The sequence below is a fragment of the Malania oleifera genome, chromosome 5, assembly GCF_029873635.1.
Source record: "Malania oleifera isolate guangnan ecotype guangnan chromosome 5, ASM2987363v1, whole genome shotgun sequence".
Classification (NCBI taxonomy): Eukaryota; Viridiplantae; Streptophyta; class Magnoliopsida; order Santalales; family Ximeniaceae; genus Malania; species Malania oleifera.
The window spans coordinates 84,173,294-84,199,063 of NC_080421.1; positions in this window are offsets into that span (position 1 = coordinate 84,173,294).

Sequence of the window (25,770 nt, forward strand, 5' to 3'; positions counted from 1 at the left end):
ATAGTTGTAAAAGTTTCTTTAATAATCTTCCAAGGTACAAGTCCTCCTACCATTACAAAAATATAACTAAATGTATATTTCATATCATTGATCCAACTTGTGTACTCAACATCAAAATACCTAATCACTTGAAGGTGATCTAGTCGCTAGTAAGTGAGCATGTAATCTTTAGTGCCCATCAAATATCTCATGACCTTCTTTGTATCCTTCCAAGGACTCACCTCAAGATCATCCAAACATTTGTCAAACACATCAAGCGTATATTCAAGAAAATATAATATTACCAACAATTCAAGCATTAGGGACCTATTTCACGTATTTTCTATAATCATCATTTTGAGAACACCGATTCCTTGATGTTTTATCACCCTTCAACATAGTAACAACAACACATGATGAATAGGAATGCATATTAAACTTGTTTATAACTCTTTTAATGTATGTCTTTTGAGATAAGCCAACAATGCCTCAAGATCTATCAAAATGGATTTATTCGCCTAAAAAATTTAGGAACACCAAAATCCTTCATATTAAATTTTTGTGGCTATGTTTGTTTTTTTGTTTTTGCTTTTGTTTCACCCAAGAAAGATCTCCATTATTGTTTCCAAGCGATATATCATCAACAAAAAGTACAATACTTAAAAATTTAGTCTCACTCACTTTTAGTAGCATTTTCCTTTAAGCCAAATGAAGTAACGAACTTTTCAAATTTCATATACCATTGTCACAAGACTTGCTTTAGTCCATAAATGGACTTCCTCAACTTTCATACCTGACATTCTTTCTTAATTTCCTTAAAACCATCAAGTTGTTTTGTAGACACTGATGTAGGACGAGGGAGGGTGACCTAGTCCTACTATTAACCATCAAATCAACACATACATCAGAAACACTTTAAATTGAGAATTATATCAACCAAACTTAAACAATATAAAGTAGGCTATGCTTCACATGTTTAAGAATTTTGAAAGGATATATAATTTGTTTTGAAATTCAATCTCTATGGTTCTTTCACAAAGGAATCAAGTTATATATGGTAAAGATGTTATTTCAATCATTCAAGAACATAAGTCTAAGTTAGCATAACAATATTCCCACATTTAACAAAAAGATAAGTGTATAAATATTGAAAGATATGGTTCTGGGTGACTTCAGTCACTTGGATTTCAGAGTTAATCACCTGAAGAATTTAGAATTTGAATTCTAGATTGATAGTAGAGAGTCAGTTGATTGAGCCAATGACCTTAGTCACCTGAAGAATTTTTAAATAGAATTCTGGGAAGGTAGTAGCAGTTCAGTCGGCTGAGCCTACAACCTTATGTGCCTGAACTCCTATGAGTTTGAATAAAATTGCAGGAATTCAAGGGTTATTTCTCAACTAAGGATTATGGGGCTTCAAACAAGGGTTCACAACTAGTTAAGGTTTAAGTAAAGAAAAATATTACCAGAGTAAATCGCTGGACGACTGAATATGGTTGACCACAAACTAAGATCACACCATAAATATCTTTGAACATGCTTTGACAAATGAAAAAGTAATATGCTATATGTATAAGTGACTTGGGAGAGGGAAGAAACAGTGATAGAAATGTTGGATAGTTAGTGGTCTCTCACCACCTGATCTCCAAAGAGAATGCGTAGTCTCTCACTACTCAATCACTAGGATTGGACAAGCTCATCAAACTTCACAAAGGAAATCTTTTTTAATTCAATATCAATATCTTAGCTGAATTTTTCAGCTCTTACAATGGAGATATATATAAGTTAACATAGGGGAGGGGGAGACAAAGCAATAAACACACTTGCACTTCCCACACTAGTATGTGAGACAAGCTAATAAATACTAACAACTTACTAGACACGCACAACTTACTAATAACAACTTACTAGGAACAACATATGCATACAAGCAAGTTGTCTTGCAAGATTATAGATTAAATACAAACATAAGTCAAAAGGGAGGCCCAATGGAGCTGTGTGGGGCTCACATGACTGTGTAGGGCCCAGATTGGTCTTGAACTCGGACTTGCAACAACATATCAACTCGGGTCTTCATGTGCTAAAAATCTTCAAGATACTCCATGGCAACTAATTCAAAACTGTCACTAATACTTATAAAATCGTCACTAATACTATTAGTGACGATTTTGTGATTATTGGTGACGTTTTTTATCCTTCACTAATAACCTTATTTTTTGTAATGTTATATGTTATATGAATCGTAGATTGAACTACTGGAATACATGCTTGTGTTGAACGCCAACTGCATGGCTGATGCAGTATATTGTGAATTGCATGCTGGTAGTGGATTTAGGTTGTTGCATGCTTAAAATGATTTAGTTTTTGAAAACAACCATGTTTCAAGTATAGGTTTTATGGGAAAATATCCAATTTACAGACAGCATGCTACTAAAATTTTGTTAAATTTTTTTTCAAAATAAAACATGTACAAAGATAATTATAATAAAATGAATGTTTAAATACATTTAAAAGGATAAGTGAAAGTTAAACGAATATTAAATTTCATCCTTTATGTGAACAACATTGCAGATTACTATCCATAATCCACCCCCCCCAGCCCTGCCTTCCCTGTACCTTTCTTATACATATAATTAATTGATGAACTCATCTTTTGTAAGTCCTTTCAATTTTTTTCCTCTTTCCTATCATCGTACCTAGAAGAGACCTTCACGCTATCCACTTGACCAAACACATAACTAATTTTTCCCATTTTCTTTTCTTCTTTGGCTCTCAAATTTGGTTTTCTATTTGGTTTGAGAGTTGTTAAGGGACACTCTTCCTCTCTGTTAGGCTATGTAGCATCTTTAGTTGTATGTTGTGTGTGTTTTTCATTGTTTGCTAATATGAAGCTCTTGTGCACTCATAAAATTCATTATTAATTGGATTATTGTGAACTTTTTATTGTAAATAACTAGGTTTGGAGCATATCTCTATGGAAAGTATCTTATTTACAGACGAAATGCTGCCAAAATTTTTCTAAACTTTTATAATTTTGGAAAACATAATCTTATGGACTTTCATGCATATCATTGTCTTTATTTTTTAGTCTTAAGGATGTCTTGAGCACATTGAGTATCTGTATGATGCAAAAATGTTTTGAATTGCATGCTTTTGTGACTTGCAGGTTTGGGAAATGCTCTATTTACAGATGGCATGCTGTCGAAAATTTGTTAATTTTTTTTCCAAATTAATCAAAGTCATGTACCATATTTGTGAGAATGATTATAGTGTGTCGAATGTTAAAACATTTTTGAAAGGATGAGTAAAGTTCAAATGAATTTTGAACTTCATCTCTAAATTTACTTTTGTATATGTTAAGTGAAAATTCTATCAATCATGGACTCATTTGCATTATTTGATTATTATAGTTGTTTTTGAGTCCTAAGGATGTCATGTAAACCATGAATATCACATTCTATTTTTTCATAGAACTATATTCTGATATAGATTGTTCGTCGGATGCATGAACACATTAAATTATTTAATGCTTATTATATGAAGTTCTTGTGCACTTATAAAATTCATTACTGGTTCGATTATTGTGAACTGTTTATTGTAAACACCCAAGTTTGGAGCATATCTCTATGGAAAATGTCTAATTTATAGACGAAATGCTGCCAAATTTTTCTAAACTAATAAAACTTAGCTATTTAAAATTCTATCATTTTTTTTAACTATGTCCGAATGTCCGATTATTTTACTATTAAACCATTGATACTTATAGTACCTATACATATATGTTCAAAAATCGTATACTAATTTTTTTAAAAAAATTCTTAATTTGTAGGGTTTGCAGCTATCACAACATTAGCGCGATGTCATGCACTATAGTCGGATGCAACTTTTGATTATTTTTTGTATTTTTTTTATCTAAACAGATGCAATTGAATTTGAATTTGAATTTCAAAATTTTTTGTATTTTTTTGGTTATCTGCAATTTCTATATTTTAATTGAATTTGTATAATGTATTTGTATTTGAATTTTGAATAATTTATGAATTTTTTAGTAATTATGGTTTAATGTTATGTATGCGAAAATGTAGTTACAAATTTCTACAAGAATTAATGATTAAAAAGATATTAATGTTAAATTATTAGTGACTATTTTAAAATCATCACTAATAATTGTTCATTTTTTAAGTATTAGTGAAGGTTTCAAAATAGTCACTAATAGTAGAGTATTAGTGACGAATTTCAAAAACATCACTAAAGTCCAAGTATTAGTGAAGAATTTCAAAACCGTCACTATTAATATATTAATAGTGACAGTTTTGAAATTCGTCACCAATACTCTACTATTAGTGACGATTTGAAATTCGTCACTAATACTCTACTATCAGTAACAATTCTGAAATTTGTCACTAATACTCTACTATTAGTGATGATTTTGAGTCAAGCCAGCGTAGAATTTACAGTGACGGTATTAGGGTTTTAGTGATGGTTCTAATCCCTCACTAATACTCTATAATTAGTGACACTTTTAAAATTCGTCACTAATAATTATTAGTAACCGCAATTATGACGACTAATTCAAAACCATCACTAATACTTATAAAACTGTCACTAACACTATTAGTGATGGTTTTGTGATTATTAGTGACGGTTTTGATCCTTCACTAATAACCTTATATTTTTGTAGTGTCTGTTTTCATTTAAATACATGCACTTTAAATACCAACACTTTACTTTTCATGTAAGTTTACATCTTTGATTGTGATGAGACCCTAGGGTAAAGGATAGCCTATCTAGGGATTCAGTCACTTATACGGATTAAACTACAGTCCATGTAAGGGGTGTTCTCGTGATCTCTGGATAGAGTATACTATTGACCCTATGGGTCATATCCCGGTTTTGATAATTACAAATACTCGTGTATTTAATGACTATCTAGTTCATGTGCAAGTTTATATTAGTAGATACACTGATTGCACATGAAGTAAAGCATGAAGATCCTGAATATCATTTTTATTGTATTTCATTATTATTCAATTCGAGTCTGTAATAGTAATTAGGAGAAAAAGATCTCTAAAATTTAATGCATATCATGCATGTAGAAACTACAAGCTCAAAGACCTTAGAACGACTTTAGGCCCCTACACAAAATCATGACCTTAGAAAGACCTTAGGGATCACCCTTCGGTCAACCAACGCCGGATTTTTTCGGTGTCCTCAAAAAAGACCTTGACTGACCTTAGAACTCCCAATAACTTATAAAAATATTTCCTATCGTTTTAAATATATATGCTCACATGAATGGGGTTTATGTATAAGGGACTTAAACCAAAATGTATGAAAAATACATATTCGGTCAACCATACATGAAAGCACTATATCCCTCGGTCGACCAAATTGGTCTAGGTCATCAGTTTGACCGTGGGTCGGTCGACCAAACAAGACCAATTCGAAATTGTTGGTCGACCAAACTCCTTGGGGTCAACAGTTTGACCATTGCACGGTCGACCGAACCCTTCCTAGTTCAAGTCACCCGGTCTACTAAACTCTCTCCAAGTAAACAGTTTGACCATATGATCGACCGCAACTATTGCTTAAGCCAACCACCTAGTCGACCGAGTTCCCACGTGTGTTTGGCCAACCGCCCGGTCGATCAAACCACTTAGTTTAGATCCACACAGTTGACCGAACCACGTGAAAATGAAAAATCGCCTTTGGGAACCCTAATTTGGTCGACCGAACTTCCAGTTCAAATTTTACCCGGTCGACCGAACTTGGTCACTTGGTCAACCGAACCTCACAATCGGTCGACCAGTGCTCTCAGGTTGGATATTATTTTTTACCGTGATTAAATTTTTAAACAGGATTAATTTTTTCTAATGTGTTTTAAAACAATCCTAATAATACCTTTCATATCCCCAACGACTATAATTCTTCCCATTTCTATATATAGCCTTTCATTTGCAAAATTAAGGGGGATCAGGGTTTTAGATTAGCAAAAAATTCTCTCTATTTTCAAAATCCTACCTTACCCAAATACTCTCAAATCTTGATTCCCTTAATACATCTTAACATTATGAGAGTTTATTGATTGTGCTAGTGCTTATTAGAGGTTGCTTATACTCCCATTGCTCTTACATTGATTGATTTATTTATTTTGGGGAGTTTAGCAAAGTTTGTTAGAAAAGGTGTATTCCCAAGAGGGGGGTGAATTGAAATTTTAAACTTTTCTCCTAGGTTAAAATAGATGTCAGTTAAGTATTACAACCTAGGGTATTTCTATCCAGTTCCAAATACGCTGATGAATATTATATGTGGAAATTTAAATCAAGTGCATTATTCACATAATAACATACACGTGCGGTAAATATAAAGTGCGACAATATACATAAATAGACGATATATTATTGGGGTTCGTCCAACTGTGTCTACGTCCCCGCCTCAAGTTTGCAAGCTCGAGGATTCCACTAAAGGCTCACTTAAGGGTGGAGCGGCACCGATTACAACCAGGTCAATTAGCACAGGGCTGACCTTAACCTACACACCTTAACAGGATAACGCACCTAACTTTCCTAACCGAGTCTAAGCCAATCCGGGACTATTCCAGGGCTAATCTCCCTCTTCAAGCCCGTGCTTGAAAATATAACAGATTTTGCAATCAAATGATATCGGTACAGTGATTGTGCTTCCGTGTAAAGCAAATATGTACCCAAATACGCGCAATTACATACACCACAATATGATTTAATATATAAGCTCGGTATGGTCCAATATCCCAATTCTCAGATTTATGTATTTACTATCAATGTAATGAGTGCGTGAGAGTATCAATTAAGAAATCTTTGTATCACAGGATATTCAGCCAAGGTGTTCACACAAAGATATCAAGCAAGTCTCGTGTATATTAATCAGTGTGATATCTCGGTCACGTAGATCAGATAATGTACATACTTGGTTTGCAAAAGATGTGTAATCTTTGTATTCAGCAACTAATATAAGAGTGAATAACTTTTGCACAAAGATTAATATCACAAACACAAATATCTTCTCACAAGTATTATCAAATATAAATCACACAAGATATTTGAGTATGTTTTGAAAAATGATTTTGCAACCCAAAGACAAATACAAACTTCTCAAGATATTGTAATGAATATGCAATACTTAAAAGTTTTATACAAGTCTTCTTAGGAGAGACTTATTAACAAAGTCCCCTAAGAACACTTAAGTTTAGCTCCCATAAAAATCAAATCAATCTAATCAAAAAGGGAGAGCAAACCTTTCTAATCAAGCACTCAATCAACTTACAGAGATTTTGAGCAATAAAAGAAGGTAAGTATGAGTGGTTTTGGTACGAAAATGAGCATTATAGGTTTTTGAATTTTCAGAGAATTTTCCCTAATCAAATCTACTAGTGTCTTACAAATTTGCACAAATGATCACATATATATAGACATGGGACAAGATATGACCGTTAGGGACCTATTGGGTATTATTAGGAAAGTTTTAAATCATTTTAAATTAGTTAACCCTGTTTAAAAAATGTTTAACTGCGGTAAAAAACAGGGCAACCCGAGAGGTCCGGTCGACCAGAACAGTTTTGGTTGACTAGAGTTCATATGGTTCGGTCGACTAGGAGGTTTTTGAACTGAAGGCTCGGTCGACCGTTAGTGGGCGATTTCCCATTTCTCCAAGGTTCGGTTGACCGGGCCATTTTGAACTAGCTGGTTCGGTTGACTAAATCGTTGGGATTTTTCCCGAGGACCCTTGGTTGACTAGGTAGTTGGTGTACAATTTTTGTTCGGTCAACCAAATGGTCAATATGTTGACCTCTGGGGGTTTCGGTCGACCGAGGGGTTTTGAACTGCATTGGTTCGGTCGACCAGGGCCTTGGTCAACTATTGACCCAGGCCTGTTTCGGTTTACCAGGGCAAAATGAACTGCCTTGGCAGATCGACCGAAAGTGCACAAAGTATGCATTTAGGTCCCGTTTCAATACACATTCACCCTATTCAAGTGCCTAATACATGCAAGTGCAAAGGTGAGTGTCCTAAGGTCATTTTTTTCCAAAACAGAGACACCAAAAAAGTTCGGTGTTGGTCAACTGACCCTAAGGTCAATCTAAGGTCATTTTCATTTTGAGCTTACGTATTAAGCCATGCAGGTGATGCATGCAATTATTACAATCAAAGCCCTATTTACTATTACAGACCTTTCCTACTTAAATATTACAGACCCGAATATAAATTACAACAAATAAATTATATCTAGGGTCTTCAGAGTCTTCGTTTTCCTCCGGGTCTCCGAGTACCATCATAGGATACTACCAAGATACACCTGCACATCAACTCGGCAGTCATTAAATACCTGAGTATTTGTTATAATCAAAACAGGGTATGACCCATAAGGTCAACAAAGTTTATCTCACATATTTGAGCATAATAAATCTTGTGTTGGGATAAACTCATAAGCTTAAGGATTCTTGCATTGTTGTTGCAATATTCCTAGAACTATATTTTTTGTATGCAAAATATTTTACAAATCTTGTTTTCAAACAACTCTTATACTTGATACAATTTAAGAAAATATTTTTGAGCTCATTTGAAAAATATTGCTGGTAACTTTGAAACACTAATCTGATATTGAGATTTGATATATTTTTGCTTTCAAAGATTAGCTTGTTTGAACACTCATGTGCTTGACTGAGTATAATCATTACATTAAGTGTAGATTGCACATATACGCCACTAAGCTTATAGTTCTTATATGTTTGGTGTGGATTGATTATTACTTGTGCATAATGCTACATATCAGTTTGTGTTAGAAACATTTCCGTGTACACAAAAATTTCATATTATTTGTTGTATTCCAGACGTGGGCCTGAAGAGGGAGATTAGCCCTGTGAAATAGTCCCGGATTGGCTTAGACCCGGTTAGGAAAGCTAGGTGCGCCATCCTGGTAAGGCGTGTTGGTTGAGGTCAGCCCCTTGAATTGACCTGATTGTAATCGATGCCGCTCCACCCGTTAAGTGAGCATTAGTGAAATCCTTGGGCTTGCGAGTTAGAGGCGGGGACGTAGGCACAGTTGGTCAAACCCCGATAATATATCGTGTGTCTTTTTATATTTCCGCACTTTGTATTTATCGCACGTGTATGTTATAGTGTGATGATGAGCATTATTTAAATTTCCGCATATTGGATTTATCAGCGCATTTGCGATTGCATAGAAAGACCATAGGTTGTGATATTCTGCTAACATCTAGTTTAACCTAGGAATAAGTTTTAAAAATTCCAATTCACCCCCCCCCTCTTTTAGGAATACACCAAAGCTAACATATACCCTGGTTCCCGATCGTGCTCTAGACGATTGGTATACCTTCGCTACTCTATGTCACTCAAATGGTTCACTTAATTGTTTAGTCTAATACGGATAGCTAACCAGACATAACTAGCGCGCACGACAATCTAGGCTTGATTCATAATCTGAGACCTACTTTTTAGGAGTGGTGTTAATATAGTTTTACATGCTTTCGTAGTTGTTAGAAAAACCATTTCAAAATATCTCACTTTTCCTTTTTACACAAAGTGCAGTAAACTATGCTAGAAGTGGTAAATAATTGCACTATAGTCCCAGTGGATCGACACCCGACTTACTCACTATTCTACTGAACTTGGGTTAGTTAGGTTATAAATTTTATCTTTGGTAGTTAAGGACCCAAGCCTTGGCGAGCCTCCCAAAACTCAGTACTTTGCTTCATGAAACCAAAAGGAGGGTTTCTTTACTAACTCTTTTGTGTTAGCCTGGGTGGCTACATGATCCTAATTGTCATATTTTGATAATAACAACCCATTAGTGGTTCTAAGTTAAGCTAATCTTTGCATGCTAAGTTGTGGCAGGTATAAGTGGCGAAATCACACAGATACGAGTTTAGTGCAAAGATCAAGTGAACATTCTCATAGGCAAAGATTGAGTGGTCAATTCAAGAAGGAAATATCAAAGTGGACAATCACTCGAAAGGACTCAAGCACAACCATCAAAGCAAATGTAAAGTTTTATGTATAATGGGGAGTGTTTAAGGTAGTTTTTATTGTAACTCTTGTAGTTATGATTCAAGCAAGTTTATTTAGCAAGAGTTGAGCAAATTACATGTGCATACTAATTTGTAAGAGTACATAAGGTATCACCGAGTCATAAGTTCAGTACTTATGAGTTTTCAAAGTCAAAACAGGAGTTTTATAAAAATATCCTTTACTCAAATGTATTTTTATATAGAGCGAGTTTTAAATCATGTTAGTGTTATAATCTTTTAAAGACTTGGTCCTAGTTAGGTTTAAAACCTAATTTATGCACCACTCAAATTCCTCTCTCAAATTTTTTGAAACACCCTTTAGTATTTGGAGCATAACTTTTGTTTGAGCACTCCAAAAAGGGTGATCTTAGTATTTATGAAAAGTTAAGAAAAAATATCACAACTTTCATGCTGAAGATTTTCACAAATGAGAAGGTTTAGATAATAAAAAAAAATAAGGCAAATTGTCGACGATTTGGCCAGGTGCATCGATGATTTCAAGTAGAGAGCTAAATGGTTTTCTTGCCTAAGGAAACCATCGATAGTTAAGGTCGGGTTCTGAACCCCAATGGCCATAAAATGGCTATTTTTTAACATAAACAAATATTTCATTAAGCCAACGGCCATATAACGGCTAGTAGCCCAATTTGCCTATAAATACAAGTCCAAAGACTTATTTAAAGATCAATCTTAATGATTAACATTTAGTGATTATCATTCCCTAAGCACACTATATTTTAGTTCATTATTTTTGTAGAAACCCAAACCCAGAAAATAAATTTAAAAAAGAGAAATAAAGGGAGAGAAAGGGAAATGAAGGAGATTGGTTTGGCAGGACCCAAACCTTCAATGGTTTTATAAAGCTTGGGAAAACCATCAATGGTTTCAGTCAATAGGGGAGGGGCAATTGACAAGTCATCGACGATTTTCTGAGGGCAGGGAAAATCGTTGATGGTTTTCGTACGGGTAAGCTTACTTAAGTAGAAAGCAAGTTATATTTTTCATAACTCAAACAACTCTCTCTCTCTCTCTAAAAAGAATTTTGGGACTCTCTCTCTACTCTCACTCTCTTGTGGCTTTCTCCCTCCTATAGGCTCACTTAGATCCTGTGGTCACTCTCCAATCACTTTCCTCTCTTTTCTTCACTTGCCAGTTCATTTTCGGCGGCGGGATTGAAAAGCTAGAGTTTTCCATTTTTCGAACAAAATCGGTTTCTTTTTCAGGAACAGATAAAGGGATTAAGTTAAGTCAGGTTTTTATCAAATTTGAACCGATTAAACTGCTTTATATATATATGTATACTATGATTTCAAAGGTTATTTCGAAAACCAACCATTCAAAATGGACTTTACAAACATAGGATATATGATACGGTATTTTAAATAAATGAACGGTGAAAAACATGGTTTTATCATACAAACTTCATATACTGTGTTTTCTTGGATGTTTAAAAGGCAATGTTTAAAATACTGAAATCGTGTGACAAGTGAATAATCTATATGGGTTATGGTATAATTGAATTTGGGTATGGTTGTGAAAAATATTGAATTGATTGTGAAAATACTGGAACTACCTTTGCACAATATTGGATTTTATTTGACAGCCGAGGGCTTGGGTTTTATGTGACGGTTGAGAGCCAAGTTCTAATTGACGACCGAGGGCCAGGGTTTTATTTGATGGCTAAGGGTCAAGTTTTATGTGATGGCTGAGAGCCGATTTCTAATTGACGGATGAGGGCTAGCCGGGTTTTATTTGGTGGAGATATGCCAGGATTGTAAAATAGTAGGTTTTATACAAAATGAGTTTTATACTACAATTTTTTTTATCAAAATTGCATGATATGGTTTAAGAACCTTGAGGACCAGTTGTATTGAGAGCATGGTACCGTTGCTAGGGAATTACTATTTGGCCACTATACTGAGAGGTGTAGGGTGGTTTCAGCCGATTGGCTACGTAGAGGTTGTACCTTCCTTGAGGTCCAGACCAGGAAGTGGTAAGGCAATCGGACTTGCAACTAGGTTGTGTATGCCTGCAAACGTATGTAGCAGATGGTTACTTTGACTCTGTCTAAGTTGATTCCCTAGGGCTTAGTCCAGCCTTCGGGCCGCATAACCTGTCAAGGGAGTTAAGCATGTCGTTAGTCCTAGGGAGTGTCTTGTACGCATATCTATTGATTTACGTAAATGGTGTTATTTATTTATTGAACTAGTTTATACTGTGGAAATGAAAAGGGTATTTTCAAATTTGTAGAGTGAGTGTAATGTATAAATGCTATTTTCAATTAAATGCAGAATGGATGTTTTCTTTATACACTAACACGCATGCTAGCCACAGACTAATATTAACTTAATCTTCCTTATTGAGAAGTGTCTCACCCCAATATACAAATCATCTTTTCAGGACCATCTCGAGATCGAGCTTAGCGAGTTCCAGGGCAGGGTGATAGCTAGTTTTTGTGAGTGTCTGCAAGAACTCTAATATGATTAAGTTATGTCTAACGTCCGCGGATATGTATGATAGTTGTATGGACTTAGTTGGTTTTTGTATGATATTATGGGTTGTAACATGAATAGTTGGAGACTTTTTAGTATAAAGGTAGTTTAGAACTCTAGTAATGTATTTTGGGAGAATATATCATTTATTTTCGCTGCATTTATATAATGAATATGGTATCAGGTACACAGACATCATTAAAGTAGCACCCCAGGCCCTACGTGACGGGTCAGGGCGTTACAGGTGGTATCAGAATTTAGGTTTGCTAGGTTCTGCGAACTTTGACAGTTAATGATTACTTGAGTGTAGGTTAAGATAAGTTAAGGATAGAAATTGGTAGGTTTGGTTGGGTTTTGGTATGGAAACTTGGAGGCAGAGATCCTTTGATGGTCTTCTGTGTTTTTCTTGGAATGATGATTTCAGGAATACCACAACAAATTCATCGATGGTTTTCGTTTCTAGGTGGACAGACTGAAACTTAGGAATTTAAGTTGGAACATTAGGTCAGGTGAGTATGTGTTCATCCTAGTGTTGTGATTAGAGGCCGATACTTTGGTTTGACTAAGTTTATACAAGCAATAGAGAAGAGTATTATTTGCAGGAGGCAAACCATTGACGATTTCCTGGGGGGAAATATAAAAGCGTCGATGATTTATTCAAAGGAGCTTCCCTGTAATTCATGTTTTCCGTCGACGATTTTGGAACCCCTTACAAAATCGTCGACGGTTTTGTGGCAGGACTATGGGAATGATTTTTTTTTATTTATTTAAGAACTCATATGTTATATTAACTTGTTCATTCCATAGTTGCATCAAACATGATAAATTTGGAATTTTTAAGTTGGTTTCTTTCGTATCTACAGGATGGATTCCAAAGGAAAGGACGTCGTGGTTAAAGAGGATAATCATGTGGAGACTTCCAGTGATGATGATTTTGATGCCTCGGTATTCTTGTGAGGTATAGAATGGTAAGTTAGGAAGGAAAACTGGAGGGACTCTAGAGAGCAGGATCAGCCACCGGTTGAGTGGGGCTACACTTTTCAGCAGTTTACCCGAATGAGTCCGCCGGCATTTATAGGAGGAGCGAACCCGGTCGCAGTTGAAGATTAGGTTCAAGAGATTAAGGAACTGTTGGGTGTGCTGGAATGCATGGAGGAGTAGAAGGTGCGATATGCCACCTTTAAACTAGTGGAGGAAGCTAAAAGGTGGTGGAGATCGGCAAGGTTGGTGGAGGAACAACAGCCAGGACCTGCAGCTATAACCTGAAGCAGTTTTAGGGAGGTTTCTTCGATGAGTACTTCCCTACTACCACCCGAGAGGCTAAGGTAGAGGAGTTCCTGAATCTGACTTAAGGACACTTGACTATACAACAATACATGACCAAGTTTATTTAGTTATCACATTTCGCTCCATACATGATCCCGGACAAGCTGAAGAACGCCCAGAGATTTGAAAAAGGTTTGAGGCAGGGTATACATGCACAGGTGGTGGTGTTGATGGCTTAGAGTTTTTTCTAATTTGGTAGAGAAGGCCATGGCAGTTGAGGCTAGCATTCAGGAGGGTAAGAGACTAGCACACCAGAAGAAGAGGCCTTTACCTCAGGGATTTCATACTAGCACCAACCAGGGTTCATGGAAGAGGCCTGGTAATTTCATGGGCCAGTGGCAAGAGATGGGATATTGAGCCCATCAAGGGAATTCACTGCATCCTACCTATACCAGATGCCATCAGAGTCATTGGGATGAGTACAGGGATGGATTAGCTGTCTACTACCAGTGCGGTGGGATAGGGCATATGGCGCAGGACTACTACACAACGTTAACTCATGCTCCTTCACAACATCAATATCGAAGAGGTAACCAGGCACCCCGAGGTGGTCACCAGAGGGGCACTGCCCAGGCGTGGGTATACTCACTTACGCCGAGAGATGCGAAGAATGCCAGCGACGTGGTGACAGGTACTATTTCCATTTTGTCAAATAGTGTTGTAGTGTTATTTGATTCAAGTGCGACGCACTCTTTCATGTCTCGAGGATTGGTTAAATTGTGCGAGGTAAGGACTCAGTTATTAGACGCCGAGTTAGGTGTGGTCACGCTGGTAGGGTCAGTTGTGGTGTGTAATAAGGTTTAGAGACTACCCAGTGGAGATTCATCGAAGAATGTTGCTTGCTAGCTTAATTGTTTTTTACATGCATGGGTTCGACGTAATTTTGGGGATGGACTGGTTAGCATCCAACTATGCAAGTATTGATTGTCACAGGAAGGAGGTAGTGTTCAGACCACTCCGAGAGTAGGAGTTTAAATTCGTCGAGTCATGTGTGCGCTTTGCACCACAGATCCTTTCAGTAATTCAGACAAAGAGGTTACTTCTGGAGGGTAGCCAAGGGTACCTCGCATTTGCAAAAGAGGCACCGAAGGAGGGACTTAAGGTGGAGGATATCCCAATGATAAGCAAGTTCTTGGATGTTTTTCCTGAGGACTTATCGGGATTGCCTCCTAATCATGAGGTGGAGTGTGCCATTGAATTAAAACCAAACACAGCACCCATTTCTAAGGTTCTATATAGAATGGCTCCAACTAAATTAAAGGAGCTAAAGGAGCAGTTGCAGGAACTACTTGGCAAGGGGTTTATCGGACCGATCGTATCACCTTGGAGAGCACTGATGTTATTTGTAAAAAATAAAGGTGAGTCGATGAGGATGTGCATCAACTATAGGGAAATTAATAAAGTGGCAGGTAAAGAACAAGTACTCGTTACCCCGTATTGGCGATCTGTTTGACCAGCTAAAAGGCACACAGGTTTTCTCCAAAATCGATCTGCGATTCGGGTATCATCATATGACGGTTAAATTAGAGGATGTACCAAAGACGTCTTTCCGTACTAGCTATGGTCATTACGAGTTTTTGGTTATGCCATTCGGTTTGAAAAATGCACATGCGGCATTCATGGACCTGATGAACAAGGTGTTCCACGTGTACTTAGATCAGTTCATGGTGGTGTTCATCACTGACATCCTGGTTTATTTAAGGAGCCCTATAGAGCATGAAACTCATTTGAGACTGGTACTTTAGGTACTTAGGGAAAAGAAACTATTTGATAAATGTAAGAAATGTGAGTTATGACTAGAACAAGTTGCATTTCTAGGACATATATTGTCCAGGGGGGATTTTAGTGGATCCAGGTAAAGTAGAGGCGGTAGTTGATTAGGCGAGACCAAAGAATGTGCATGAGATTAAAAGTTTCTTGGAGCTGGCAAGATACTATCGTCAGTTCGTAGAGGGGTTTTCAAGGCTATCAGGTCCTCTGATACAACTTACGAGAAAGAATAGGAAGTTTGAGTGGACTAGTGAATGCAAGCAGAGTTTTCAGGAATTGAAGCAAAGACTAGTCACAACCCCAGTGTTGACCATTCCATGAGGAGATGGTGGATTCGTGATCTACAATGACGCATCTCAAAAAGGACTCAGGTGTGTCTTGATGCAGTAAGGAAAGGTTATTGCGTATGCTTCTTGCCAACTCAAGGAGTAGAGAAGAACTATCCTAGACATGACTTGGAGCTGACAGCTGTAGTTTTTGCATTAAAGATCTGGAGGAACTACCTATACGGTGAAAGGTGCAAGATCTTTACTAATCATAAGAGTCTTAAATATTTTTTCACCCAGAAAGAGTTGAACATGAGGCTATGAAGATGGCTTGAGTTAATAAAGGACTACGACTGTACCAATAGTTACCACCCACGAAAGGCTAATATGGTAGCTGATGCGTTGAGCGGAAAATCAGTGGATGCATCACTTTCAGCGATTGTTGTACAGCTTCGTATCAGGATGGACCTAGAGAGGTTGGGTATAGAGTTAGTGGACGGGGATCCACAGGTGATCATGGCCAGTTTGATAATTCAACCAACCTTATAGGAGAAAATTAAAGTCGCTCAGACGAAAGACGTAGAGTTGATGAAAATTATGGAGAAAGTACGGAGTGAGCAGCAGATGGACTTCAATGTTTTTTAGGATGGAGTTCTCAGATTTCACACTAGGTTGTGTGTACCTAACAATGCGGAGATTAAAAAGACAATTCTAGAGGAGGCTCATCACTTTCTCTCTATACTGTTCATCCGAGAAGCACGAAGATGTATAAAGATCTATGAGAATCATTCTGGTGGAGTAACATGAAGAGGGAGATTACCAAATTTGTAGAACAGTGACTAATATGTCAAAAGGTAAAAGCAGAGCACCAAAGGCCAGTGGGACCACTTCAACCACTGGATATCCTTAAGTGGAAGTAGGAGCATATCTCGATGGACTTTGTAACAGGGTTGCCTTCAGCGGTGCATGGACAGAATGCTATATGGGTAATAGTGGATCGGCTGACGAAGATTGTGCACTTCGTTCCGATCAAAGTCAATTATTCTATGAATAGGCTACTAGAGCTTTACGTACAGGAGATTGTATGACTTCATGGTGTCTCGGTTTCCATTTTTTCATATCAAGATCCACGGTCCACGTCTCGGTTCTAGAAGAGTTTGCAGGATCCCTTGGGATCTCAACTCACTTTCAGTGCCGCGTTTGACCTGCAAACGGATGGGCAATGTAACAACTCGACCCTCTACGTGGACCCGGAGTGCTACTAATCCATTCATTTACCTAATAATCCGTATTCTAATATCATGTACGCAGTGAAAAACATAAATATAATCTCCACAAATATAATACCAGAGTTTACTATTTCTATCGATAATCCAAAATAACTATTCATCTCCTGTATTCTCATATATACGCATATCTCCAAAAACATTCAGCATTCACAAACACCAGTATCTTTCACAACCATCCATATCTTATAAGACTTAAAACTTAAAACATAAAACATAACTTATATACAACCCAAAATATTAGCTAAGTATATACCCTTTCTTTTCTATATCCCAAAAATGTTACAAACCCCTCGAGCTCTCTAAGCTCGATCTCGTGGAGGTCTTGAAAAAGATAAATTCATATTTGGGTGAGACACATCTCAGTAAAGGAAGAAACAATATATTAAAATAGTGTGTGGCCAACATGATGTTTGTAAATATAATTAGTATATATTTTCATCATTTTCAAATCATTGGCATAATTTCTAAAATCATTTCCTATTCCTAATCAAATATATGCAAAACATTTTACCCACGAGATTACCCAAGGATAGGGGTGATTACCCGCCCATACAAGTAGCACCCCTCTGCTCTAATACTTTAGGTAACCCAAAGGTCACAAATGAATCATACTAGAGCACTCACCTTACTCAATAAGTCCCTAGGTAGTGATGTAATCTTGTACTCAGGTAACCCAAAGGTCACAAATGAATCATACTAGAGCACTTACCTTACTCAATAAGTCCCTAGGTAGTGATGTAATCTCGTACTCACACAATTCATACAAAGGTTTACCAGCGAAGGCCCCGAGAATAAGGAAATCTACCCGCCCATATAAATAGTCTCCCTCTACCCTAGCACGTTATGCAGCTTAGTGTCACATCTAATACAACTAGGGCACTCGCCTTTCTCAGCAAGCCCTCGGGCGAAGAGTTTGCCTCACCCAAACGTAACACATTCTACTAGCATACATACTAATAAAACCATAATACATTATTCTATCTGTGGTTATCGTGTAATTTTTAACTATTCATGTTCTGGATATCCTTAAGTGGAAGTAGGAGCATATCTCGATGGACTTTGTAACAGGGTTGCCTTCAGCGGTGCATGGACAGAATGCTATATGGGTAATAGTGGATCGGCTGACGAAGATTGTGCACTTCGTTCCGATCAAAGTCAATTATTCTATGAATAGGCTACTAGAGCTTTACGTACAGGAGATTGTATGACTTCATGGTGTCTCGGTTTCCATTTTTTCATATCAAGATCCACGGTCCACGTCTCGGTTCTAGAAGAGTTTGCAGGATCCCTTGGGATCTCAACTCACTTTCAGTGCCGCGTTTGACCTGCAAACGGATGGGCAATGTAACAACTCGACCCTCTACGTGGACCCGGAGTGCTACTAATCCATTCATTTACCTAATAATCCGTATTCTAATATCATGTACGCAGTGAAAAACATAAATATAATCTCCACAAATATAATACCAGAGTTTACTATTTCTATCGATAATCCAAAATAACTATTCATCTCCTGTATTCTCATATATACGCATATCTCCAAAAACATTCAGCATTCACAAACACCAGTATCTTTCACAACCATCCATATCTTATAAGACTTAAAACTTAAAACATAAAACATAACTTATATACAACCCAAAATATTAGCTAAGTATATACCCTTTCTTTTCTATATCCCAAAAATGTTACAAACCCCTCGAGCTCTCTAAGCTCGATCTCGTGGAGGTCTTGAAAAAGATAAATTCATATTTGGGTGAGACACATCTCAGTAAAGGAAGAAACAATATATTAAAATAGTGTGTGGCCAACATGATGTTTGTAAATATAATTAGTATATATTTTCATCATTTTCAAATCATTGGCATAATTTCTAAAATCATTTCCTATTCCTAATCAAATATATGCAAAACATTTTACCCACGAGATTACCCAAGGATAGGGGTGATTACCCGCCCATACAAGTAGCACCCCTCTGCTCTAATACTTTAGGTAACCCAAAGGTCACAAATGAATCATACTAGAGCACTCACCTTACTCAATAAGTCCCTAGGTAGTGATGTAATCTTGTACTCAGGTAACCCAAAGGTCACAAATGAATCATACTAGAGCACTTACCTTACTCAATAAGTCCCTAGGTAGTGATGTAATCTCGTACTCACACAATTCATACAAAGGTTTACCAGCGAAGGCCCCGAGAATAAGGAAATCTACCCGCCCATATAAATAGTCTCCCTCTACCCTAGCACGTTATGCAGCTTAGTGTCACATCTAATACAACTAGGGCACTCGCCTTTCTCAGCAAGCCCTCGGGCGAAGAGTTTGCCTCACCCAAACGTAACACATTCTACTAGCATACATACTAATAAAACCATAATACATTATTCTATCTGTGGTTATCGTGTAATTTTTAACTATTCATGTTCTGGATATCCTTAAGTGGAAGTAGGAGCATATCTCGATGGACTTTGTAACAGGGTTGCCTTCAGCGGTGCATGGACAGAATGCTATATGGGTAATAGTGGATCGGCTGACGAAGATTGTGCACTTCGTTCCGATCAAAGTCAATTATTCTATGAATAGGCTACTAGAGCTTTACGTACAGGAGATTGTATGACTTCATGGTGTCTCGGTTTCCATTTTTTCATATCAAGATCCACGGTCCACGTCTCGGTTCTAGAAGAGTTTGCAGGATCCCTTGGGATCTCAACTCACTTTCAGTGCCGCGTTTGACCTGCAAACGGATGGGCAATGTAACAACTCGACCCTCTACGTGGACCCGGAGTGCTACTAATCCATTCATTTACCTAATAATCCGTATTCTAATATCATGTACGCAGTGAAAAACATAAATATAATCTCCACAAATATAATACCAGAGTTTACTATTTCTATCGATAATCCAAAATAACTATTCATCTCCTGTATTCTCATATATACGCATATCTCCAAAAACATTCAGCATTCACAAACACCAGTATCTTTCACAACCATCCATATCTTATAAGACTTAAAACTTAAAACATAAAACATAACTTATATACAACCCAAAATATTAGCTAAGTATATACCCTTTCTTTTCTATATCCCAAAAATGTTACAAACCCCTCGAGCTCTCTAAGCTCGATCTCGTGGAGGTCTTGAAAAAGATAAATTCATATTTGGGTGAGACACATCTCAGTAAAGGAAGAAACAATATATTAAAATAGTGTGTGGCCAACATGATGTTTGTAAATATAATTAGTATATATTTTCATCATTTTCAAATCATTGGCATAATTTCTAAAATCATTTCCTATTCCTAATCAAATATATGCAAAACATTTTACCCACGAGATTACCCAAGGATAGGGGTGATTACCCGCCCATACAAGTAGCACCCCTCTGCTCTAATACTTTAGGTAACCCAAAGGTCACAAATGAATCATACTAGAGCACTCACCTTACTCAATAAGTCCCTAGGTAGTGATGTAATCTTGTACTCAGGTAACCCAAAGGTCACAAATGAATCATACTAGAGCACTTACCTTACTCAATAAGTCCCTAGGTAGTGATGTAATCTCGTACTCACACAATTCATACAAAGGTTTACCAGCGAAGGCCCCGAGAATAAGGAAATCTACCCGCCCATATAAATAGTCTCCCTCTACCCTAGCACGTTATGCAGCTTAGTGTCACATCTAATACAACTAGGGCACTCGCCTTTCTCAGCAAGCCCTCGGGTGAAGAGTTTGCCTCACCCAAACGTAACACATTCTACTAGCATACATACTAATAAAACCATAATACATTATTCTATCTGTGGTTATCGTGTAATTTTTAACTATTCATGTTCTTAACTTAACCATTTCATAGCATTTCACTTTTCGTGGCTCCTTTTGTTTCACATTATTCACATTTCATATTTCCTTATCATTCTCATTGTTTTTTAATTAGAACAGCTCCATTCTGACTGTTATTTCTAGAACTCCCTTTTGGCTGTCATTAACATTATCTACAGCTCCCTTTTGGCTGTTATGAGCGTAATCCACAGCACCCTTTTGGCTATCATAAGCATAATCCACAGCACCCTTTTGGCTATCATAGACGTGATCTACAGCTCCCTTTTGGCGGTCGTAAACATGATTTACATTAACAAACACATGCAGCATATTCTATATAACATTTTATTCTAGTGCATTTCCTGCATAACGTGCATCTCATACATATAACATAGCCTCATACAAGGTTCAATTTACTCATGTCACACTATTTAGCAATAAAATTCATATATATATATATATATATATATATATATATATAAAATAAGCCAACCTGCATTTAACATTCACATACTCAAAATATACTTTTCTTATCTTACATAGTTATCCTGAAAATATCTTTCACTTTTATCAGTTCATTTTCGCATATACGTATCTAATAAACAGCCCTAAGCTCGGAAAACATAACTTAAATGGTTGCCATTTTAAACCCATACCGAAACATATACATGTATATGTAACACAATTCATTTTCCATTAAATTCATAAAAATTTTGGTTTAATATATATTTTTCCCCTTATCCGGTTTCTTAAACTACGCCAACAGGGACACCGAAAATATGACTGCGGTGCTTGCCCAGACCCTGAAATTAAAAATCCAAGTTTCATTAAATCAACCCTAAATGAAATACTATTTTAATATTTCCTAGGCCCTTAAATTCCAAATAAATAATTATACCCTCAAATATAACAAATTTACTTACTTTCTCAAATCCCACTCTCACTTTAGAGTGGGGTCTAGGAAACCCAAAATTGGAAATTTACTCCGTCCAAAATGACAACGATCGCGACTAGGACCCTGTGGTGTTGTCCGATCGTCGATTTAACGACAAATTGAAGAAATAGGGAAGGTTTGCCTTACCCCAGGAATGGTGTCTACGCCGCTCCAGTAGAAATGTCGGTGGCAGAGTTAGGAACCCAACGATACCTTCTATTTTCCGATCGACCGAATATCCGTCGAGAAATTGAGAAGAAAGAGGAGGAAGATGGAGGAGGAAGACGAAGAGTGAGAGACTGAAGAGAGATATAAGAGGCATGAACAGAGAGGAGGCGCTAGAGAGATTTCAATTCAATTGGATTTCAAATTGAAATCCAATTCATTTAATTCAATCATTACATTATTTTATATTTTAAATATATATATACATATATATATATATATACATATATATATATATATATATATATATATATATACATACTTATTACTTTAACCATAAATATATACCTTATCCTTATATATATATATATATATATACCCACCATATAATTACTTAACTAATTCAATTAAATAACATTTAAGTAATTTATTAATTCAATTAAATAATAATAAATTAATTAATAATTAATCTTATTTTATTTTATTTTATTTTATTATATATTTTTTTCATACTATTCTTTTTATTTGTTTATTTAATATTTTATTTGTTATTTTTTTTAATTATTTTAATCATTTTTAATTTTCCAAGTCTTTACAGGCAGTTCGAAAGGACCATTTAGATTCTGGAGGATATGTTACGGGCATGTGTGCTGGATTTTGGGGATAGTTGGAGTAGGTATCTACCACTAGTTGAATTTGCGTAAAATAACAGTTATCGAACCAATATTGAGATGGCACCATATAAGGCTTTGTATGGTCGCTAGTGTCGATCTCTGTTGTACAAGGATGAGGTAGGCTAGCGGCAGATTTTGGGGCCAGAACTTGTTCAGCAGACCTCTGCAAAGGTTGAGCTCATCAGGGAAAGGATTAAAACAGCACAGAGTCGACAAAAGAGCTATGCGGATACTCGCCGATGGGAGCTGGAGTTCAAGATTGGTGATATGATATTTTTGAGAATTGCTCCGATGAAAGGAGTAATGAGGTTTGGGAAGAAGGCTAAGTTGAGCCCTAGGTACATTGGGCCATTTGAGATCTTGGATAGGATTGGTTCAGTTGTCTATCGAGTGGCGTTACCCCTAGAGTTGTCTAGAGTTCATGATGTTTTCCATGTATCAGTGCTGAGGAAGTACGTGTCAGATCCTTTGCACGTGATAAGTTATGAGCCTTTGGAGATTGGGGATGCTTTGGCATACGTGGAGGCACCAGTTTAGATTATGGATCAAAAAATACAGGTTCTGTAAGAACCCGATTCGTGAGATCTGGAATAAATAAATAAGGAATATGCAAAATAGTAAATTAAGCAGGCTTCGTTGACGAAGCCAGAGTTTGTTGGCGAATGCCCTTCTGTTGCTCGATGATGAAATGCAAAGGCTCGTTGACGAGGAAAAGCCATGATATTTTGGGAAATTTGGAAATCTCAGGCTTGTCGACAAGGCCACCACTACGTCAACGAACTTCATTGACTCGTTGATGAAGATGCCACCTCGTCGATGAGGTTGGCTGAGTCAAAGGCTCTATAAATATCCTATTTCATTGCTTCTTGGCTAAGAAAGCCAAAACTCTCCTTCTCTCCCTCTCTCTCTCTCTCCCTCTCTCTCTCTCTCTCTCTCTCTCTCTAGAACCAGCAAGAACACTCTCTCTCTCTAGATTTCTTTGTCATTCGTTATTAGAATCGATAATCTGACATTACTACAAGGATCAGAGAAGGATTTTCTTCATGATTTATGGAATGGATCTTCGTTTTGGGGATTTTTGGGTTTCGATCCAAAATCGAGGTAAGGCTCGATTTTCATTTCTATTTTAGTAGATTTGTAGAGAATGGAATTGTAAGTATGTATTGTACTGTGATTTATAGGTTTTTGGAACTCGGTTCACTATTTAGGAGTCGTAGAGGTTGTGTTTTGGTTTTTAGGGAAAGGTAAAGGGTTTCTATTTATATCAGTTATTTTTGAAATCGAAATCGTTGAAACTGTTGTTTACAATTGTATATATTATTTGGCTACTTATTTGGGGAAATCTAACGGGTAAAATTACGGGGTTTTTGAGTTATAGTTTTTTTGGGAAAAAGGGGGGTTTAGGTTGCGTCTCTGGTTTCGTAGGAAAATCGTATGTATAGTGTTGAGTATATTGTAAGGAGATGGACGTACCTTAACTTGCTTTAAACTGTATTCTTGAAATTGTAATTTATGTATTTACCAAATAAGTGTGAAATGAATTATTTTATTGAAAATGTTCCAAGTTTATGAGAGGTCGAACCGGTCGTGTACCGTAGGCTATGGTTTATTGAAATGAGTTATAAAGACGTGAGTTCCCAAAATGTTCCACGTTTTGTGAAAATGTCGAGTCGAAATAAGGCCGAACGTTGATGATAATCGAAGCGCACCGGCTTATCCCCAAAGGCTTAGATGTGGAGACGGGTCGGTATAATATCGTAGGCGGAAGGTGTGAAATATCACTTTCTATACGATTGATCACCAAAGGGTGTGGGTTCACCAAATATTGTACCGGTAACCCATGGGAGCCTAGGGCTACGCCATATGTTGGGGATGCCATGTAATGAGGACCGGCTTCATTGCCAAAGAGTGTGATGACACTGGATATGGATCATGTGTTTGTAATATATACTGGAACTATATTGTGTTTATACTGTAACTGCATTGAGAAAATACTGAAACTGTGTTATGTTTTATGTTAAAATAATGCTCATATGCCACACACTAATATAACTTGATTCTTCCTCACTGAAAGGTGTCTTACCCCTATTGTACGTACATGTTTTTAGGTCCCTCAAGTAACCGAAACTAGTGTTCTAGTATTGGGAGCGTGGTGGTTGGTCTAGCTGTGTATAGTACCAGCGTAAGTACTGGATTTTGGCTGGGTTGTTGTGCTAGGTTTTGTAGACACCCAGGGCCTTGTTTTGTATTATAGGACCTAGAAGTTGGGTTTGTATAGACTCTAGTATGGTGTGGCACGTTAATATAGTTTGATTATTTTTTACTATGTAAACTCTGTTGGTAAATGTGATTAGGGTATACGGGAACCCCATAGGGTCGGACCCTTACATTGTATCATATCATGTGTGTTTGAATGATACAGAGACAGGTTAGGTTACTAACTCACCCCTGGGGCCTAGTGTTGAGTTTGGGGTCTGACAGCTTGGTATCAGAGCTAACCAGGTTGTTAGGTCTTGTAGACTTGGTTAGGAATAGCTATATGTACATACCACAGTATAGGGCGTAGGAAATGGGTAGAGTAGGTCGAGGGTTGTTTGGTTGCTAGATAGGGACTGGTTGGAGGTGCTCTATATTTTTCCTGGAATGACGATTTTAGTAAAACCACGGCTAACCACTAATGATTTTTGTGTCGGTGTAATAGGACAGACCTGGACTTGTGAGATGTTAGTTAACATGATTAGTTGTAAATGATTGCGTTAATTGTACATAGCGTAGGAGTGTCAATAGATTCCTATCATATTTTTCAGAATGGAGCCCAAGGATAACAACTTGGAAAGCGGTTCTAAGGGAACTGCGAGCGACGAGTCCCATTCTGTGCCTTGAGGTTTGATGAGGCAGGTTATGCGGGAGATTGGACGAAGTGTTAGGAGACATGAGCGTTCTCCTACTGATGCGTGGTGTAGCATTGAAAGGTTCACACATATGCACCCT